We start from the raw sequence: 22,278 nt of genomic DNA on the forward strand, positions 1-22,278 counted from the left end.
AAGATTAAGTCAAAACCCTAATTGAAACCCTAAAAAGAAACCCTAATCAAACCCTAAATGCTTCTAAAAACTTTATAAATAGGAGCCTCCACACCCTATTTTCGTATCAAAGAAAAAACCCTAGGAAAAGTAGGTGAAGAAGCCTCCACAACCTCCCCAAAACCCTAATTTTGGAGTCCCAACTCCTTCCCTAACACCCCTACTCCTATTTTAGCCTAAAAAACACCCAAAAACCTCCCAAAAATCCACCACAAATTCAAAGCATTCAGATCCAAGAAGGAGACACCTTGCCTCGGAGATCAGAAATCAGATCCGGAGACAAAACGAAGCAAGGAGTACGGTACAAGGAACTGTTTTTCAGATCTGAGGGAATAGTGCTTTTGCAGATCGAAGGTAAGGTTTTTTATTATTTTTTTAATCTAGGTTTTATCATTAGCAATGTAGATCTATTTGGGATAAGTAGAGACCGGCATTTGCCGGGTGGGGTTGGTGCCTAACACCTTCCAACCCCGTAACATGATCCCCGGATTCAGATTTCTATAGTAGAGTAGTTCTTTTTATCCATTGTAGGGTCAATTTGGTTCCTAGACCGTAATAACTAGGTGGCGACTCCCAAACCTCAAGGGTCAAAAGCGGATCCGCGCACCCCGCGGATCGAGGGCGCTTTCAGTGGCGACTCCACTGGGGACTATTGAGGATCAGACTTGAAAAACCCCAAGTATGGGGACATTGCCAATAACCTAGTTTTATTTGTTTAGCTTATTTTATTTAATTTTTAGTTAGTTTTTGTTATTGTTTCTTTATTATTTTTATTCTTGTTGGTACGTCATTAATTGTTTGATTCTACTTGGAGCACTTTGATTTAACACATCATCTCTATGGTTTAATCAAGGGCCATTCGGAATGATCCTAAATAATATGAGATTTCAAAGGAATACTCTTATTGAGGATAGGATAAGGTTTTTAGACCATGATTTTGTTTACACGTGTAAGTATATTTCGATTAAAAATTTAGGTGTGTGCTTGATTCGGTATTGACCATTTTCCTTAAAAAAAAAAAAAAAAAAAAATATTTTTAGGTACATGCAATCAATTTTTTTTAGCCTTTTAAATTTTATTTTCTTTATGTATTAAATTGGTTGATTAATTTTTCAAAAAAAAAATAGTTTTTCTAGGCATGCTGCCCTTTTAACAGTAAGGAGAAATATAAAAAAAATAAAAATAAAAAAAAGGGGGTGATTGTGGGTTCTGTCAACAGCACTAGGTGCTGGAATGGTTGGGGTGCCTCAATGAAAAATCGTTTTTATTTATTTTTACACCACATTAACAGCAGATATGCTATTTAAGTGGTGTGTTATAAGTAGAATCGATATTTACTACTACCACATCATCTTCCTAAAAAAAAAATAAAACCCAAGTGTTTTCATTCTCTCCAACAGAGACTGATCTGATCTCCAACCGATCGGTTGGAATCTCAGCTGATCGAATTCAATGTTTTAAAAAGCTGGTTTTTCTCAAAAATAGATTCGATTTTGGGGCGTTTTAATCTTTCTAATATTGCATAGTTTTACCCCATTCCATCGATCTGAACTGAGACTGAAGAATCTTGCACCTAAAGCGTTCCTAAACCATACCTTGGTTTGTGAATCTCAGCCGATCTAAGTATCAATTGGTCGAGGTAGTTCTCATCTTGATTTCTTCTTGATCAAACAAATAACAGCGAGCTAACGGACTGGTAGTGGGGGCACTGTCTTCCTCGTAAAATGGATGATTCAATGAAAGATCGGTGATCACATGGCTGAACTCATCGATTTTCATCTTTGTTTTTTTTCTCTCACCCAAATGTGGTTTCACTTCTCGATTTTGGTGGTTTCACGATCAATCGTTTACTGTTTAGGTGCTGTTTGATTTCGACGTTGAGGGTGACATCCTTCGTGGAGATGGATCTGATCTCCATTTTTTTTTTGCTGTCTTTCAAACAAGAAAAACCTAAAGAGACATTTCAGAGAGATTGTTTTTCATCTCTCTAGAAGAAATTGTTTTTCAAAGACATTTAAATCAACTCGTTGGAAGAAATTGTTGCCAAATTTCAGACTGTTTTTTGTTTTTTTTTTCTCCAACAAGCTAACATGACAGATGAATCACCCAGATTTTTTTTTGTTTTTTTTGTTGATGTCACATGCTCACACGTTTTTATTTTAATTTTATTAATTGTGTCAAAATTGGTGGGTTTGTTTTTTTTTCGCTGCTCTCGGCTAGGGACATCCAAGGACGTTAATGGCCAAATACAGACTGATTTAATATGATGGAATGAACTTTCTTTAGCAGCAACATCTACCGAGTCAATGGGATTGACTATAGATCATTGAGTTCCAAAAATCTGATATACAATGTTATTCCCATCTCACCAATTTTTGATAGTTAAAAGGTATTGATTGGGAGTTTTGAATTAATTAAGTTAAAAATCAAGTCTTGTGATTTTATCACAATTTTCGGATAATTGTTCATCAATTGAGGGGTTTAACTCTTATTGAATTATGCCTCCATCAAATCCCGGAATTGATAAGAAAGTTTTTTTTTTAGATATATATTTTATAAAAAAAAAAAAATCGAGGATTGAGTATTGTCGACAACGACATAGGGGTTTATATCTTTTTGTTTTGTTTCATAAAAATTCTTTTGATTGAGATCAACTTGTTTTAAAAAAATAAAAATAAAAACATCCTCTTTTATCTCATCAATCATTATCATACTCTCAATTCGATATCCTTTGAAATTTTGAATTATTTAGGGGTCACCCTAAAATAACCTTGATTGGACCATGTAAATTGTTCTCGTGAGAATTGGAACTATGGGTTTATTTCAATGATTCGGACCATATTAGTAGTTCATGTTAATTGCCTATTTAACATACCATAATCTTGCTTGAGATACATGATTGATGTTGATCGTAATGTCGATGTGCTTACGTGATTGGAATAACATGATCTTGGTTGAATATTCATATGATTTGAATGGCCTTAGTTTTGATTAAATGTTTATGTAATCCAATGTATGATTGGCTTGATTGGACCTATGGGCCCATTTGTTTGAAAAAGGCCCCGGGCACACCCCACCCTGCTTTGCACACACCACAGGCACGTTTACTGTTTTACTCACTTACACGTCCCATTTAGCCAACGTGGCACTAGTGCATGGCCCGGTCTCTTCGGAGATGCGACGTCATTCATGAAACCCACAACTCCAGTCACGTACCTTAGGGTATATCAAACTGGGTCATCAATACCGTCTGATCAGATGATTCTGAGAGACATATTGATGCACCCAGGCTGGGGCGACCTGAGCCGTTGTCCTATTGTGAGCCACACAGTCACATGTCCCGATTGCCAACGTAGTACTAGTACGTGGTCGGTCCCCTCGTGGGATGCCAAACCATTTATGAAAGCTACAACTCTTGACTCGTACCCGTAGGTATAAAAGATAGTCTAAGTATATCAATTGCACTTCTTGGTCAAAACCGGTGCCTAAGCAAGATCTTGCCCCGCTGTACCCTACTGTACGAGGGGGATAGACTACGTCTATTCTAGACGAGAGGTTTTAAGTGGGCCCTTGCTCAGCATTGTGCGCCACCTCTCAACTGGAGATCAAACTGGCTGTTTTTGGCTTCAGAGAAGTGAATTGAGATTTTAGATTATCACCTATACGGTATAATCAAACCAAGTCACCACGTATCGAAGGTTATAGGTGTGCTTAGGCAAGGGTGGCCAGATAAAAATGCATTGCACGTAGTAAGCTTAGAGTCTAGAAACATTCCCAGTAGGTCACGACTCGAACTTATCGTGGTGTTTCCCGGGTTGTTCATTGAATGGAATTTTATGAGACTTTTGATTGATATGAATGTATGTGAATGATGAGATCAGAATGCATGTGAATGATGAAATGGATGTATGTGAATGATGAGATCAGAGTGTATGATTGTCCTCAAGGATAAAAAAATGTTTTTTTGAAAATCAAAATGGGTGCACCGACCCAATAAAAATCCATCTCTTGCAAATGACCCAGCCCAACTCGATCCAACAATCCTGATGGACCGGGCCATTTAAATTGAAATGGAAATCAAATTTTCAAAGAAGAAAAATAGTTTACAAGGGAAAGTATTTTCCAGAAAAAATATTTTCCAAAAGAAGTGTTTTCCAAAAAAAAAAGTGTTATTCTCTAAAAAAAATGTTTTCTAAGAAAAAACGTTTTCCAAAAAATATTTTCCAAGAGAAGATACTTTCCAAATAAAAAACTATTTTTCAGAAGAAAATGTTTTCCAAAAGAAAAGAAAAAGAAGGAAAAATAATTTGCAAAAGATCTATTTTTGCATGAAAAGTTTTTATAGACCTTGGAAAACTACCAAAAAAAATGTTGTAAAAAAATAATCAGATTTGTGAAATAAAAAACATTATTTTCCAATATTTTTCAAGAGTGCAACATAATTATTTTTCTTCTGAATAATCATTAAATGGATGAACTTTTTAATGGATTGGTGCACAGAATTCATAAAATCTCAGGATTCATTTAAAATGTTATCAAGGGGGTGACACTGAAATTGGTTAAATTCACCTTCAAAGAGGTTAAGGGTTATCATTGTATCTAAGCTCATCGTCTATCGTCTAGCTAGGGTTGTAAATCCGGTCAGTTAGAGTAAACGTCAATATCAAGTCAACAGTCAGAAATGACCTCAAAATTTCTCAACATCGTCCAGTTGTTCTTTGAAGATCATAGTGCTTCAATCCTACCGGTTATAAGCAATATCTCAGTCCTCAGTCCTAATCAAACTCGTGTGGGTACTTGTTTTGAGTTTTCATGAGTCATTTGGGTTAACCTGAGTCCTTTTTTCCAGCAAGGTCATGTCTTCTTTTAATTGAGTCTACTCTTTCCTATTGAGTCAAGTTAGTTCATCGAGTCTATAGAGGTGTTGTTGCCCCATCTGAATTGATCGGATAAAAGAAATTTTTGAATACCTCGAGCGCATTAACGAATTAACTAATAATTGATAGATTTCGTTTTTGAACAAGAAGATAAGAGTCAGGCTCAACCTTTAATTGAGAAAGGGAAGGTCTTTGACCTCGAAACACAAAATAATTCCTAAAGAGATTCAAATAGAAACCATCTATCCCTAAAGGAACACGAGGGGATAATAATTGAACTCAGAAATTTCAAAAGACTTGTTCGTGTGATCATATGAGGGTATGCTAGGTAACAAGCTTGGTGTTGTTTAACATGGAATGGATACTTGTCTATATCAATGGAATCAAAGAAGATGTTATAAAAATGTATCAGTGCTATCCTCACTACATCTTGAGTTTCAAATCATATATTATCAGTCGATATGGGAGTACCTTTTGAACTAATCTCTGATAATGGGTCGTACTTCAAAGCATAAATCATTACTCTATGTTTAAAGTTGAAGATCCGGCAGCACAAATCATCCCCCTACCGTTCTCAGATCAATGGAACGGTTGAAGCAGTCAGTAAGAGTCTCAAGACTATCATCAGGAAAATGTGACAATCACATCGAGATTGGTTAGAAAAATTATCATTCACACTATGGACATATCGAACTTCAATTCGATCCTTTAGTGGAGCTACTCCCTACTCCTTAGTGTATAGCATGGAAGCAGTCTTGCCAGTTGAAATGAAAATTTCGTCTCTCAGGGTCTTGTTGGAAAATCATTTGTTAGAAACAGATTGGGTTCGTCAGCAGTATGAAGAATTGAACTTGATCAAAGAAAACGAGTTAAAGCCCTGTACCATGTGCAAGCTTATCTAAGAAGAGTCACCCGGTTATTTGACAAGAAGGTCAAAGCTCATCATTTACAAGTCAAAGATTTAACTATCAGACTTCAAAGAAAATTGAACACTCCTCCTCGACTATAAGAGAAAGTCTGAACCCAATTGGAGAAATTCATTCATTAAGGAAATACTGTCTGGAAAAGTCGTCAGACTTCAAGATCATGATGGAAGTGAACTACCAGAACCAACCAACCTTGACCAGATCAAGCGGTACTACATTTAAGGAGGCCATCTTTGACCGAATCAATTCTCCTATTACCCAGTTCAATATATCCTTTCTCAACCCTTTTGCAGTATTTTCAAAAAAAAAAAAAAAAAAAAAAAAAAAAAAAAAAAATTGCCTTTTTTCTTAGCCTGATCACCTAACCTAGGGGAGGGAAAAATCCGAACTACGTTTTGGTCTGATCCAAAAATTTGGGGTACGTAGGCAACCTGAGAAGTTACTTTAGGCCCGACACCACACCAAAATAAAAAAAATAGATTCCCCGATGAAGAAAAAATCTAAAAAGAAAAAAAAGAATGGGGGAAAAAAATTCAAGAAAAAGTTTAAATGAAATGCCACACAAGGGGCATTTGGGTTTTTGAGCCTCAAAATCCCTTTCATTTTACGCCTAGTCCCAAGCCTACTTATAAAAGTCCTCCTAAGTACCATGTGAAAAGGTTAAGGAGGGTAGTAGAACATGATCAGACAGTGATTCTAAAGGTCAGAGGAAAAGAAAAAAGATTTTAAAAAAAAAAAAAAAAAAAAAAATATGATGAAGCCTGCTAAGTTGAAAACCCGAAAAGGCGACTTAGGCAAAAATTAAAGCAAGCTCGCAAAGTTGAAAATCTGAAAAGGACAACTTTGGCAACAATCAGAGCCAAGAAAAAAAAGAAAAAGCTCGCTAGATTGAAAACCTGAAAGGCGATCTAGGCAAAAGTTAGAGCAAGCTCGATAGATTGAAAACCTGGAAAGGCGATCTAGGCAAAAATTAGAGCAATAAAACAAACCAGAAGAAAATCCCAAGCTGAGAGCAGTTCGAGCCGAAACGTCAGAAATCCGAATAATCAAGTTCAATACTCAGCTTAAACCAGGCATAGATTCAGAAGCCACAAGTATCTTGTCTACGATCGATCTGAAAATTCTTACTTCCCCAAGTAAACCAATGGAGAGAATGGTGAATTCTATGATGAGTCTCAAAAGGAAATATTTTTGTTCTCTTGAGCCTGACTCAAAATCTTTAATAAAATTAATCAAAATTAAAAGTTGAATCTTTATTGCGCTTGTGGTAATCAAATATTTCAAATCTTCATACCAGGGGCATTTTTATTTTTCATCTAGATATGTAATTTCCCCTTTATACTAGGGGCATTTTTTAATGATGTGTTCAATTATTTTCAATGCCATGTTTATTGTCAAACTAGGGACATTTTGTTTTTGAGTAATGTTAATCCTAAAATGAGAACTCCAAACCTAAGGTTACCCTCTTGATAGCAGTTTTTCAAAAAATTCTTAAGGTTCAAACTCAGGTTTTAAATTTACAAAACTTTTTTGATAAAACCTTGAGATCAAACAAATGCATTCTGAATCTCACATAGGAGATAGGACATCCATTCTGTCCCAAATCTATTCATGCCCAGATTCAACCACTCTTCTCCAGACTCATTTTCGATCGTTTCTCTCCCAAATTTATTTCTTTGTTCTCAGTTTTACTCAGTCAGTCTCTACCAAGGGTTATCTTGGATTTTGCTCAGTTGCCGCCAAGGGTTAAATTGGATTTTGCTCAGTTTCCGCCAAGGGTTATCTTGGATTTTGCTCAGTTGCCGCCAAGGGTTATCTTGGATTTTGCTCAGTTTCCGCCAAGGGTTAACTTGGATTTTTCTCAGTTTCCGCCAAGGGTTATCTTGGATTTTGCTCAGTCTCCGCCAAGGGTTATCTTGGATTTTGCTCAGTTGCCGCCAAGGGTTATCTTGGATTTTGCTCAGTTGCCGCCAAGGGTTAACTTGGATTTTGCTCAGATGCCGCCAAGGGTTATCTTGGATTTTGCTCAGTTGCCGCCAAGGGTTATCTTGGATTTTGCTCAGTTTCCGCCAAGGGTTAACTTGGATTTTGCTCAGTTTCCGCCAAGGGTATCTTGGATTTTGCTCAGTCTCCGCCAAGGGTTATCTTGGATTTTGCTAGTTGCCGCCAAGGGTTATCTTGGATTTTGCTCAGTTGCCGCCAAGGGTTAACTTGGATTTTGCTCAGATGCCGCCAAGGGTTATCTTGGATTTTGCTCAGTTTCCGCCAAGGGTTATCTTGGATTTTGCTCAGTCTCCGCCAAGGGTTATCTTGGATTTGCTCAGATGCCGCCAAGGGTTATCTTGGATTTTGCTCAGTTTCCGCCAAGGGTTATCTTGGATTTTGCTCAGATGCCGCAAGGGTTATCTTGGATTTTGCTCAGTTTCCGCCAAGGGTTATCTTGGATTTTGCTCAGATGCCGCCAAGGGTTATCTTGGATTTTGCTCAGATGCCACCAAGGGTTATCTTGGATTTTGCTCAGTTTCCGCCAAGGGTTAACTTGGATTTTTCAGTTTCCGCCAAGGTTATCTTGGATTTTGCTCAGTCTCCGCCAAGGGTTATCTTGGATTTTGCTCAGTTGCCGCCAAGGGTTATCTTGGATTTTGCTCAGTTGCCGCCAAGGGTTAACTTGGATTTTGCTCAGATGCCGCCAAGGGTTATCTTGGATTTTGCTCAGTTGCCGCCAAGGGTTATCTTGGATTTTGCTCAGTTTCCGCCAAGGGTTAACTTGGATTTTGCTCAGTTTCCGCCAAGGGTTATCTTGGATTTTGCTCAGTCTCCGCCAAGGGTTATCTTGGATTTTGCTTAGTTGCCGCCAAGGGTTATCTTGGATTTTGCTCAGTTGCCGCCAAGGGTTATCTTGGATTTTGCTCAGTTTCCGCCAAGGGTTATCTTGGATTTTGCTCAGTCTCCGCCAAGGGTTATCTTGGATTTTGCTCAGATGCCGCCAAGGGTTATCTTGGATTTGCTCAGTTTCCGCCAAGGGTTATCTTGGATTTTGCTCAGATGCCGCCAAGGGTTATCTTGGATTTGCTCAGTTCCGCCAAGGGTTATCTTGGATTTTGCTCAGATGCCACCAAGGGTTATCTTGGATTTTGCTCAGTTTCCGCCAAGGGTTATCTTGGATTTTTCAGTCTCCGCCAAGGGTTATCTTGATCTTGCTCAGTTGCCGCCAAGGGTTGTCTTGGACCTTGCTCGGTTGCCGCAAGGGTTTTCTTGGATTTATGCTCAGTTTACGCTCAGTTTAAATTTACTTCATTTTGACTCATTTCCAATTCAAACTCTTTGAAATCTATCTCAGATTTTGAGCCCACACACTTGCACAGTTGTTATATTAGTCAAGGAGAATTTTTTAAAATTCAAGGATCTGACACTGCCAGTGAGAGCTCGCGCTCAAGGACCTGACATTTTTTCTAGTTCGTGGAGAGTTTCATGCTCAATGATCCGAATACCCCGACGAATTGTTAAATCAGGCTGCAAAATGAACTGTCACTAGCTTTGGCATTCGGATATCGCACTAATAGATTTGCTATCTAGTTTGCTTCAACCCTCTGCCAAAGAGGGGGCATCTGTAGACACCCCATTTTTGCATCCGCCTGATTAATCAAGTCGTCGACCCGATCGCAAAGGTTCCCAATGATGGACGTCTATTCCAATGCTTTATTTTGTTACCAGATATGTTTCAGAAATCCGGATGAGGTATCTCGAACTGACAAAACTTAGAAACCACGCTACGCTAGGAAAATACGACCCCAGAAACATAGAAATCATCATCTTGCAAATAAAAAAGAAGCTTCACGATAAAAATCACTAAATTACCAAAATACCCCTAACATCAAAACACCTCTAGAGCCTGCATTACGCTTAGGAAAACCCACTCAAACACATAAAATAATAAATCGAAACCAAGTAAACCACTTCGCCAATTTTCACAAAATTTGACAAAATTACGAAAATACCCCTCATAAAGTTCACGATCATTTCATATAAAAAACTTCATAAATGAAAAAAAACCAACATTCCCATTGAATTCCTTACGAAAAACTGATTCCAAAACATCCTGGAACATTGAAAAACGACTTAAAACGTAAAAAATCCTCTCCGAGGGCAAAACGGTAATTTCACAATTTTCATAATTAAAAAATTCGAAATTAATAAATAAAACATTAATAATTAAAGTGAAACATTAATGAAATTAATTTAAAAAGTTGAACCTAAAAAATCGATTAACTGGACTCTCAGGCAAAATTGTCGAGGGTTCGTGGGATATTTCTTTAAGGACCCCTCCATTTGGGGGTTCAAAGAATTAAAGATATAATAGAAGGGGGTTCTCCAAAAATTAAAGTAAATCAAGCAAGACTGAAGTCAAGGTATTAAAGTCAATCAAGTGAGACTGAAGTCAAAATTAAAGTCAATCAAGCAAGACTGAAGTCAAGGTACTAATCGAGTCAATCTCATAAGACTAAGGTCAAAACCCTAAATCAAAACCCTAATCTAAAACTAATCAAGTCAATCTCATAAGACTAAGGTCAAAACCCTAAATCCAAACCCTAATCTAAAACTAATCAAGTCAATCTCATAAGACTAAAGTCAAAACCCTAAAACCCTAAAGACTAAGTCAAAACCCTAATTGAAACCCTAAAAAGAAACCCTAATCAAACCCTAAATGCTTCTAAAAACTTTATAAATAGGAGCCTCCACACCCTATTTTCGTATCAAAGAAAAAACCTAGGAAAAGTAGGTGAAGAAGCCTCCACAACCTCCCCAAAACCCTAATTTTGGAGTCCCAACTCCTTCCCTAACACCCCTACTCCTATTTTAACCTAAAAAACACCCAAAAACCTCCCAAAAATCCACCACAAATTCAAAGCATCAGATCCAAGAAGGAGACACCTTGCCTCGGAGATCAGAAATCAGATCCGGAGACAAAACGAAGCAAGGAGTACGGTACAAGGAACTGTTTTTCAGATCTGAGGGAATAGTGCTTTTGCAGATCGAAGGTAAGGTTTTTTTATTATTTTTTTAATCTAGGTTTTATCATTAGCAATGTAGATCTATTTGGGATAAGTAGAGACCGGCATTTGCCGGGCGGGGTTGGTGCCTAACACCTTCCAACCCCGTAACATGATCCCCGGATTCAGATTTCTATAGTAGAGTAGTTCTTTTTATCCATTGTAGGGTCAATTTGGTTCCTAGACCGTAATAACTAGGTGGCGACTCCCAAACCTCAAGGGTCAAAAGCGGATCCGCGCACCCCGCGGATCGAGGGCGCTTTCAGTATTGTTTACCCCGAAGTCGATGCAGCTTAGCCATTCGAATTTTCAATGTTTTGCTTCGGAACACCTTTTAGATTCTCAACTTAATTGAGATTTTCTTTTGATTGCTTTGATTTTTGCTTAGATCTCCCTTTCAGATTTTCAATATAGCGAGCGTGCTCTAACTTTTGCCTAGACCACCTTTTCAGGTTTTCGATCTAGCAAGCATTTAATTTTCTTTTTCTTTGCTCTGATTGTTGCCAAGGCCATCCTTTCGGATTTTCAACCTTGTGAGCTTGCCTTAATTTTTGCCTAAGCTACCCTTTCGGGTTTTCAACCTAGCAGGCTATCTTTTTTTATTTTTTTTACTTCTGGAGTTACTGTCTGATCATGCTTACTATTTTCCTCGACCTTTTCGTGCGGTACTTAGGAGGACTTCCATAGGTGGGCTTAGGAGTAGGCTAAGAAAGAAAGGACACTTGAGACTCAAGAACCCTAAATGCCCCTTGTGTGGCATTCCTTTAAAATAGTTTTCTTTTCCTTCCCCATTTTGACAATTTTTCTTTCCGGGGGAACATATTTTTTTTATTTTTTGAACTGGTCGGGCCTAAAGTAACTTTTCAGGTTGCCTACGTACCCCAGAATTTTTGGGATCAGACCAAAACGTAGTTCGAACTTTCCCTCCCCTAGGTTGGATGATTAGGCTGAGAAAGAAAAGACAATTTTTTTTAAAAGGCTGCAAATGGTTAAAGAAGGAGATATTAAGTTGGGTAACGGGAAAATTGGTTCGACCAAAGATAGCCTCCTTAAATATAGTACCGCTCGATCTGACCAAGGTTGAATGATTTAGCATTTTGGTGTGATGATGATCTTTGAAGTCTGATAGTTTTTCCAAACAATTTTATCTTGATGACGAAAGGACCTTCCCTGTTGGATTTGCAATTTTCTTTATTCGGTTGAAGACAATTGTTCAATTTTCTTTAAAGGCTAAATACTTAACTTGCCTATCCCACATCTTCGCTTTCTTATCAAAAGATAAATGACTCTTCTTTGGTAAACTTGTTCTAAGACGTTTTTCTTTGATTTAATTGAAGTCTTGTAACGGCAACCAATAAAATATGTTTTTGACGATTGGCTCTCTGTTAATATTTCCTTTCATATCACCTAGTAGAAAGCGCTAAGTAACTCCCATAGACGATCAAGTTAAAGTTGGATGGTGCGAAAAGAAATTTCGCATGCTAATCTTTATGTACCTCATACATTTTCATGATGATGGTTTCCAAATTCTTGTTAGCTGCCTCAATTGTAATCCACTCTGGGTGCCCTACTATTTTGAGATATCCAACGTTGATATCTTTAATAACCTCTCCTCTGATTAAGTCTATTCTGGCTTCATATATGATGTTTCCGTTTCGTAGAACAAGTATCCATGTATTAGTGGACAACACCCAGGCTTACCCAACATATCCTCATACGACCACACAAACAAGTCTTTTGAATTTTCTGAATAAATTCACCATCTCCTTGTGTTCCTATGGGGATATGTCAATTTCAATTTGAATTTCTTGGAAATTATTTTTTTGTTCTGAGATCAATGACCTTTGCTTCCTCAATTAGAGGTTGAACCCGACCTTTGTCTTCTTGTTTAATTTGGGAAGGGGTTCCTCGTTAAAAAATCCTCTCCTGGAGCAAGATTATCAGTTAATTCGTTAATGCACTCAAGATATTCAAAAATTTATTTTATTCCATTAAATCAAATGGGGCGACAAACGCCATTGTAAGCTCGACAAACTAACTCAACTCAGTAAGAACAAAAGGGCTAGACTTGATGCAACGAAAACAAGACATTGCAAAATTGATAATAAAAGAAATCTGGACTCAAACCAAACCACATGACTCGTGAAAAATTAAAGACAAGTACCTACAACAAGTTTGAGTACAGACTGAGGACTCAAGACATCGTTTTCAACTGGTAGGGCTGAGGCACTGTGATCTTTACAGAACAACTGGGCAATGTTGAGAGATTTTGAAGCCATTTCTAATTGTTGGCTTAGTATTGATGTTCTCCCTAAACGACCTGACTCTCGACTCCAACTAGGTAATGAATGCTTAAGTTCGGGCGTAATAGTATCCTGAAACCTTATCAATGATGGATTATTTGTTGTAGACCCGAGGATAGATTTTTAGCAACTAGAACTAAAGGACACTCTTGATAGTATTTTTTTTAGATTAACCCCTTAGATTCAAAGTCTTTAACTGATAACACATTCCGAGCAAGAAATTGCATGAAGATGATTTGTCGATTGATCATGAATCTTAGGAAATTTAACCATGATTAAGGGTTGTACAACCTTCCAAGAGTAAGATCTAGGATGTGTTAGTCAATATAGCCCTTAATATATTTTTTACTAATCCTAACCTTGTTGATTATAAAATATTCAGTCCATTGAATTAAATTGGCCAATAAAAATTATTAGGATTATGCACCCATTTGAGTTTGGGCCGATTCGACCAAATGGATCTGAATATCTACTTGAATCACTTCATCTACTATTTTTAAGCCAATTAGTCCAATCGGTCCATGTTTTGATTCATGAGATCTATTTACCAATTGGATTAACTAGTTTAAATAGACATTGATCGGTATATCTCATCAGTTATGTTATTAGGTTGGACTGGTATTGCGGATTCAATTTGAGCAGTGTGGACCGGTCCACCTACTTACCTTTTGGTTAGATTAAAGCAAGGCAACCCGGGAGCACTTATGGTTGATTCGAGTCGTGGCCTAGTAGGACCACACCTAAGTTTTATGATTACTATATGATTGAAGTTAGGTTAGGACAAAGCTTATGTTACTTTAGCCCGAAACACCGATATATTATCCTAATTTTACTTGGTCAAGCAGTACGTGGTACTTGTAGACACCCCATTTTTGCATTCGCCTGATTAATCAACTCGTCAACCCGATTGCAACGGTTCCCAACGATGGATGTTTATTCCAATGCTTTATTTTGTAATCAGATATGTTTCAAAAATCCAGATGAGGTATCTCAAACTAACAAAACTGTAGAAATCACGCTACGCTAGGAAAATATAACTCCAAAAATATAGAAATTATCATCTTGCAGATAAAAAGAAGCTTTACGATAAAAATCACTAAAAAATGATCAAATTATCAAAATACCCCTAAAACATAAAACAACAAATCGAAACCAAATAAATCATTTCGCCAATTTTTACAAAATTTAATAAAATTACGAAAATTCCCCTCATAAAGTTCACAACCATTTCGCACAAAAAATATTTCATAAATGACACAAACCAATATTCTCATTTAATTCCTTACGAAAAATCAATTTTAAAATATCATGGAACATTAAAAACCGATTTGAAACATAAAAGTTCTCTTTAGGGGCAAAACGATAAATTTTCAATTAATAATTAAAAATTCTGAAATTAATAAATAAAACATTAAATAGTGTAAAGTGAAACATTAATAAAATTAATTTAAAATTTTTAATCAAAAAATCGATCAATCAGGCTTTCAAGCAAAATTGTTGATGGTTGCCAAGATATTTATTCAAGGACCCCTCCATCTGGGGGCCCAAAGAATTAAAGATTTAATAAAGGGGGTTCTCCAAAAAATTAAAGTCAATCAAGTAAGACTAAAGTCAAGATCTTAAAGTCACTCAAGTAAAACTAAAGTCAAGATATTAAAGTCAACAAGGTAAAACTAAAGTCAATCAAGTGAGACTAAAAGTTAAAATCTTAATAGAGTTCTAATTAAATAATAATTCTATTTAAAACAATCCTAATTAAATAATAACTCTATTTAGTAGAATTCTAATTAAATAATAACTCTTTCTAAGAGAATTATAATTAAACAATAATTCTCTCTAAAAGAATTATAATTAAGCCTTAACTCTATCTAAAAGGCACTTAAAAAAATTTATAAATAGGAGTCTCCACACCCTATTTTCGTATCAAAGAATAAATCCTAAGAGATGTAGGTTAAAAAGCTTCCCTAGCCTCCCAAAAATTCCAATTTTAAAGTCCCAACTTCTTACCTAACACCCATACTTCGATTTTAGTTTGAAAAATACCTAGAAACCCTTCAAAAACACCAAGAAATCCGTAAATAAATTCGAGGAATCCAGATCTAAGAAAAAGATACCTTGCCTAGGAGATTAGAAATCAGATCCGGAGACAGAATGAAGCGAGGAGTACTGTACAAGGAGTGGTTTTATCAGATCTGAGGGAATAGAATCGTTGCGTTCGAAGGTAAAATTCTTTATTTTTTTTATCTAGGTCTTTTTGTTAGTAATGTAATTTTATTTGGGATAAGTAGAGATCGGCATTGGCCGGACAGGGTTGGTGCCTAACACCTTCTAACCCCGTAACGTGATCCTCGGATCCATATTTTTTGTAGTAGATTAGTTGATTTATCTGTTTCGAGTCTATATTTGGTTCCTAGACCGTAATAACTAGGTGGACTCCCAAACCTCAAAGGTCAAAAACGGATCCGCACACCCCACGGATCGAGGGCGCTTTCAATGGTGACTCCGCTGGGGACCTTTGAGGATTAGACTTGAAAACCCTAAGTATGGAAATATTGCCAATGACCTAGTTTTTTTTTTATTTAATTTTTTTATTTTTATTGATTGTTTATTGTTTTTTATTTTATTTTTCTTGTTGGTCCAATCATTAATCATTCAATTCGATTTTGAGCACATTGACTTGGCATGTAATTCTTGTGATTTAATCAAGGGCCATTTAAGGCAACCCTTAATAATGCAGGGTTTCAGGATGGTTGGTTTCATTGAGGATGGGATAATGATTAATGAACCATGATTTTGACATATGTAGATTTTTTTTTTAGATGTGTGTCTGATCTATTGGTTGACAATGTTTTTAAAAAAAATAATAAATAAATTATTTATTTATTTATTTATTTATGTATTCAGTTTTTTTATATAGTAGGCAAATTGTGCTGTCCATTGACAGCAAGCAAGAAAAACCAAAAGAAAAAGAAAAGTTTTTTTAAACTTACTGTTAGCCAACAACAACGTTTTAAATTGGCTGTAGAAGTGGGGTGCCCCTAGTAGAAATTTATCTTTAAGGGACAAACCCTTAATGTTTTTAAGTTGATATGTGGTGTGCCATTAGCAGATTAGTTTTTTTTTTCATCTTCTTCTTCAATAAAAGAAAAGGAAGAAGAGACAGCAAGGAAAAAAGGACGTCTCTCCATCTCTCTCTCTCTCTCTCTCTCTCTCATTTTTCTATCCTAGAGAAGAATCTCGTGTTCTCCTTTTAGGAGTTTTCTTTTGCTTCTTGAGCAAAGATTTAGATCCGAAGAACTTTGGTGAAGTTGGGGTTTTGAACTTTGGAGTTATTTCTGCTTGTAGAATAGGAGTGAAGTTAGGATTTTGAGAAGTTTAGTTCGGATTCTTCTTGCTAGTCTGTTGAAGGTTTCTTTTTTAATAAAGGAATGGTGAGGGCACATGAGAAAAATTGAGCTGCCATTGCCGTTTGTTATTGTTTTGGAAAACTTTTCAGTGATTTTTGAGCTACTAAAAGGGTTTGTAGTTCATAGTATTGGAATTGATGTCATGGGCAGGCCTAGAAGATATCCTTTTTTCACCTCTCTTTCAAGTTATCTTGACAAGAAATTTCTCGTCTTGCTTCGAGATGGTCGAAAACTCTTGGGGATACCTTGGTCTTTCGATCAATTCACGAATGCCGTTCTCGAAGGTGCGTGTGAGAGAGCAACCATCACTTTGTCCTCTGATTAACTTCGCCGTTCTCGAAGTTCGACAAGGGATGGTGATGATTCTGATTGGGAACTTGTATTTAAGCAGATTGAACACAGGTGGATGTGCTCATAGATGCTGTGAAGCAAGGTTTTAGTTCTTAAGTGTTAGGTTATGAAATTGGTGTTAGTCGGCCTATGGTATTTGCAAATACTGTTGATGCTGTTGAATTTATGGTTAAGATATTGCAGGGAATTGATGTTGAATGTGTTTGTTATCATAGTGAAAGTTCCTTGGAGGAGCGAACACAGAATTTGATTGATTTTCATGAAAGAGGTGGAGTGCTTGTGTGTACTGATGCGGCTGCTCGTGGGCTTGATATTCCAAATGTTTCACAATTATTCAGGCTGAGTTTGCCACTTAAGCCATAGATTTCCTGCATAGAATTAGACGGACAGCAAGAGCAGGTCAAGCTGGATTTGTCACACACTGAATCTAGTAGGATTCTTGTTGCAACAGTCTGTCAAATAAGGAAAACAGATCAGCCTTACTCTTTCTTCGCAGCTATCACATAAATCAAAACTTCACAAGGATTCCTTTCGATTTTGAAAGAGATGAAGGAGAGAGAGGCGTCTCCTTTGCTGCCCCTTCAGCAGTTTGAGAAGAAGGAAAAAGGAAAAAAAAAAACTTTTTTTTTTTTTTACTGTTTTGGTTCATTAAAATAAAAAGAAAAAAAACTAAAGTGTGAGGGGGTGTCGCTGCTAGTAACATAAACAAATTGGGGCAACATCATAAAAACAAGTAAGTTGTGACGAGAATGTTGCTGGCAGCAACATAAAGTTGATTGTTTTATAATTATTTTCTTTTATTAAAATTTTTTTTTGCTATGAATGGGACTAGTCTTACTAACTTAGTAATGCTTCTTTGTTGGTAAATGTGGTTGAACTCATCACGTGTTACTTAAAATCACAATCCAATGTCATAGGCATGTGGAAGTCAAAATTTTAAAAACTTTCAAAAGGAAATCTTCAAGAAAACTTATTATTATTATTATTATTATTATTATTATTTTGAGATTTTGTAATCGCTCATTTTTAAAACGTTGGATCAAAGTAAAAAAATGTGAATTTTAATTTTTAGATTCAAACTTTTCTATTAAGTCTAGAAGTTTGTGACATTGGATTACTGATATGATGAACCATGTTGATTTGTTGACCCTTAGCAAAATTTTGAAATCTTTTTGTTAGTCAAACTAGATTGGACCTCACCATCTGGCCAAAAAAAAATATTAAAAAAAAAAAAAAATCTTCATTTCCACAAGCATCATTAATTCAATGTTCTATCCTCAATTTAATATTTGTTGGAATCCCGATTCGTTTGGGGTCACCCCAAAATGACCTTGATTGGACCATATAAAAAAGGTATATTTTTGTTTTGCACTAAAAATTATGTGCTTATTCCAATGATTGGATCCAATTATTAGTCCTTGTGTTGATTGCTTATTTAACGTGCCATAATATTGATTGATATATGTGTTCGATGTGACTGTTTTAATCTTAATTGCGATATAATGTGTTTTGTATACCTTGATTAATATTCACGTGGTATTAATGTTATGATGGTTTAATTTGACCTACGGGCCCATTTGTTTGAAAAGGCCCCGAGCACACCCCATCCTGTTTTGCACACACCACTAGCACGTTTATATTATTGCATTGCACGTTGCATGTCCCTTATCGCCAACGTGGCACTAGTGCGTGGTCCGATCTCCTCGGAGATGCAACGTCATTCATGAAAACCACAACTTCAGTCACGTACCTTAGGGTATATCAAATTAGGACATCAATACCGTCTGATCAGGTGACTCTGAAAGGTATATCGATACACCCAGGCTGGAGCGACCTAAGCCTTTGACCTATTGTGAGCCACACAGTCACATGTCCCAATTGCCAATGTAGTACTAGTACGTGGTCGGTCCCCTCGTGGGATGCCAAACCATTTATGAAAGCTACAACTCTTGACTCGTACCAATAGGTATATAAAAGATGATCCAAGTACATCAGTTGCACTTCTTGGTCAAAATCAGTGCCTAAGCGAGATCCTACTCCGATGTAATACGGTACTAGGAGGATAGATTATGTCTATTTTAGAAAAGAGGTGATATAAGAGTGCCTTTGCTCAAGCATCGCGCGCCGCCTCTGATCTGGGGATTAAACTGGTTGCTTTTGAATTCAGAGAAGTGAGTTAAAGTTTTAGATTATCACCTATACGGTATATCAAACCAAGTCACCACGTACCGTCTGATTGAATACGCTTGAGAGGTATATAGGTGTACTTGGGCAAGGGTGGCCAGATAAAAATGCATTGCACGTAATAAGCCTAGAGTCTAGAAACATCCCCTTATCATGGGTGTTCCCAGGTTGTTCATTGAATGGGACCTTGTGATTGATAAATGTATGTGAATGATGAGATCAGGAATGTACGGTTTTGTCCTCAAAAATAAATTTTTTTTCAAAATTACTGTATTACTGGGTGCACCGAGCCAATAAGAAATCTATTTTAAACTTGGCAATGGTTCATAATGATAGGCCAAACCCTTTAAACCAAAATAGAATTCAAACTCTTTGCTAATTCGGGTTTCAACCCATTTTAAAAGAAGAAAATGTTTTCCAGAAGAAAATGTTTTTCAGAAAAAATGTTTTCCAAAATAAAATGATTTCCAAAAGAAGAGATAAATGAAGGAAAAATGATTTACAAAAGATCTATTATTTACATGGGCTTGGAAAATTTCTAGAATATGTTTTTTCTACAAAAAAAAAAAAGAGATTTTTATAAAAAATTTATTGTTTGCATGGACTTTGAAAAATTACTAAAATGTATTTTTCTAAAAAGAAAATAATCAGATTTGCGAAAATTATTATTCAATAAAAACATTATTTTTCAATAATTTTCAAGAGTGCAATAAAATTATTTTCCTTCTGAATAATCATTGAATTGATGAATTGTTTAATGGATTTGTGCATAGAATTCGATAAAATCTCAGGGTTCATTTAAAATGTTATCAAGGGGGTAACACTGAAATTGATCAGATTCACATTTGATGGGGTCTCAAGGTTATTATTGCCCTTAAGCTCAATCGTTTACCGTTTTATTAGGGTTACTAGTCTAGTCAGTTAGAACGAACGTTAACGCCAAATCAATCATCAGAAATCCTTTAGAATATCTCAACATTTTCCAGTTGTTCTTTGAAGATCACAGTGCCTCAATCATGCCGGTTGTAAGCAATGTCTCAGTCCTCAGTCCTAATCAAGCCCGTTGTAGGTAGTCTTGAGTTTTCATGAGTCATTTGGCTTAGCTCGAGTCCTTTTTTTTTCTTTCAACAAGGTTATGTCTTCTTTTCGAGTCGACTCTTTTTTCTGTTGAGTCGAGTTAGTTTGTCGAGTCATAGAGGTGTGTGTCGCCCCTTCTGAATTTGATTGGATAAAGACAATTTTTGAATACCTCGAGTGCATTAACCAATTAACTAATAATCTGGCTTTAAGGATATATTTTTCTCTTGAACAAGAAGATAAAGGTCGGGCTCAACAACTTTCAATCAGAAAGCAAAGGTCATTAACCTCGGAACAAAAAATTCCTAAGAAATTCAAATAGAAATCATCCTATCCCTAGAGGAACACGAGGGGATAATGAATTTACTCAGAAATTTCAAGAGACTGGTTCGCGTGGTCCTATGAGGATATGTTAGAATGTAAGCTTGGGTGTTATTCGACACAGAATACGTATTCGTTTGATGGAATGGAAATACCAATGAGATCAAAGAAAATGTTACAAAACGTATCAATGTTGTCCTCACTGCATCTCAAGTTGCAAAATTCATCAAAGTAAATGTCATAAGTCAATACAAGGTACTTTTGGAATTAGTTTTTGATAATGGATCACACTTTAAAGTCGAGATTATCACCCTATGTTCAAATTTTAAGATTCGACCTCACAAATCATTCCCCTACCTTCCTTAGACCTATGGAGTGGTTGAAGTGGAATTGATATTTGATAATGGGTCACACTTCAAAGTCATCACCCTATGTTCAAAGTTTAAGATCCGACCTCACAAATCATTTCCTTACCGCCCTCAACCAATGGAGTAGTCGAAGTAGCTAATAAGAATCTTAAGACTATCATCAGGAAAATGTGTCAATTACATCGAAATTGGTCAGAAAAACTGCCATTTGCACTATGGGCATATCGAACTTCAATTCGATCCTCAACTGGAGCTACTCCCTACTCCTTAGTGTATGGCATGGAAGCAGTCTTGCCAGTTAAAAGGTAAATTTCATATCTCAAGGTCTTGATGGAAAGTCAATTGCTAGAAATAGACTAGGCTCATCATTGGGTGTGAAGAGCTAAACTTGATTGAAGAAAAACAACCTAGATGTTTTGTACCACGTGCAAACTTATCAAAAAAGAATCGTTCGCACGTTTGACACGAAAATCAAAGTTTACCACTTACAAGTTAAGGATTTAACCATCAGATTTAAAAAAAAATTGACCACTCATCCTCGACCATAGGAGGAAGTCTGAATTTAATTGGAGAGATTCATTTATTAAGAAAATACTGCCTTAAAAAACTATCAGATTTCAAGATCATGATAGAATTGAACTACCAGAGTCAACCAACCTTGACCAGATCAAGCGGTACTACATTTAAGGAGGCCATCTTTGGCCGAATCAATTTTCCTGTTATCCAATTCAATAACTCCTTTCTTAGCCCTTTGCAGCCTTTTCAAAAAAATGATGCATTTTTCTTTCTAAGCCCAATCACCTAACCTAGGAGAGGAAAGATTCGAACTATGTTTTGGTCTGATCCCAAAATTCTTGGGTACGTAGGCAACCTAAGAAGTTACTTCAGGCCCGACCACATCAAAATAAAAAAAAATATAAATATTCCCCACAAAGAGACAAAAAAAAAGATACTGTCAAAATGGGGAAGAAAACTCAAATATATATATTCCCCCACAAAAAAAAATCTAAAAAATAAAATAAAAGAAATATCATCCAAAATGGAGAAGAAAATTTAAGGAAAAAGAAAATGCCACACAAGGGGCATTTGGGTTTTTTGAGCCTTAGAAGTCCTTTCTTTTTATATCCAGTCCTAAGCCTATCCATAAAAGTCCTCCTAAATACCGTGCGAAAAGTCAAGGACAATAGCAAAGCATGATCAGATAGTAATTCCAAAAGTTCAGAAAGGAAGAAAAAGAAAAAAATAAAAAGCCTGCTAAGTTGAAAACTCGAAAAGGGCGACTTAGAATCAAGTCGAATACAGCATCCGAAGCACTCTCGGACAAGCGAGATGAGAGAAGTGGAGGAATGAGAAGCCCGGCTCTGAACAACGTAG

The sequence above is a fragment of the Akebia trifoliata genome, chromosome 13, assembly GCF_017979445.1.
Source record: "Akebia trifoliata isolate Shusen 1 chromosome 13, ASM1797944v1, whole genome shotgun sequence".
Taxonomy (NCBI): domain Eukaryota; kingdom Viridiplantae; phylum Streptophyta; class Magnoliopsida; order Ranunculales; family Lardizabalaceae; genus Akebia; species Akebia trifoliata.